The sequence below is a fragment of the Muntiacus reevesi genome, chromosome 2, assembly GCF_963930625.1.
Source record: "Muntiacus reevesi chromosome 2, mMunRee1.1, whole genome shotgun sequence".
In the NCBI taxonomy this organism is placed as follows: domain Eukaryota; kingdom Metazoa; phylum Chordata; class Mammalia; order Artiodactyla; family Cervidae; genus Muntiacus; species Muntiacus reevesi.
Genome location: NC_089250.1, coordinates 191,730,819 through 191,731,565, shown reverse-complemented (window position 1 = coordinate 191,731,565; position 747 = coordinate 191,730,819). Strand labels below are relative to the sequence as shown.

The window sequence follows — 747 nt, the reverse complement described above, 5'->3', positions numbered from 1 at the left end:
CCCTTAACATACCATTCCTGAAAGCAATTACTTACCACCATATTCCAGACAACTGAAAAATGAATCAAATAAAGAATCTGCCTGCAATGCAGGAGATATAGGTTGAATTCCTGGGTCAAGAAGATCTCCTGGAGAAGGAAATGGCAATCCACTCCAGTGTTCTTACCTGGAAAATCCCATGGACAGAGGAGCCTGGTGGGCTACGGTCCATGGGGTTGCAAAACATTTGGACGTGACTGAGAATGAGAAAGAAATAAAAATTGTGAAATTCATGGTATAAAACGATTGGTGGAAAGTAATTAACTTAGTAATGCTTACATTAAATCTAAGTAATTATTACCAATATACCTGCAGAAGGGCTTCCCTGGTGACTCAGATGGTAAAGAATCTGCCTGTAATGCAGGAGACCCAGGTTCGATCCCTGGGTGGGGAAGATCCCCTTGAGAAGGGAATGGCAATCCAATCCAGTATTCTTGCCTGGAGAATTCCATGGACAGGGGAGCCTGGCTGGCTACAGTTCATGGAGTTGCAAAGAGTCAGACACAACTAACACACAACACAGCACACACATACCTGTAGAACAATGCAAACATTAAAAAAAATCTTTAAAGAGAATCATGTAATGTATACATGTATTAATCAGGAATCTTCAGAGAAACAGAACAGTAGGATGTGTGTGTGGTGTATGTGTAGTATATATATTTATGTGCTCCAGTACTCTTGCCTGGAAAATCTGATGGATGGAGG

General features: G+C 41.2%; 1 non-coding gene across 1 annotated transcript; it reads left to right on the top strand.

Moving 5' to 3' along the window:
• Window positions 1-361: 361 nt before the first annotated feature.
• TRNAY-GUA (transfer RNA tyrosine (anticodon GUA)) lies at window positions 362-433 on the top strand. The gene has a single exon. It is a non-coding gene; the product is annotated as a tRNA-Tyr (tRNA).
• The last annotated feature ends 314 nt before the right edge of the window (window positions 434-747 follow it).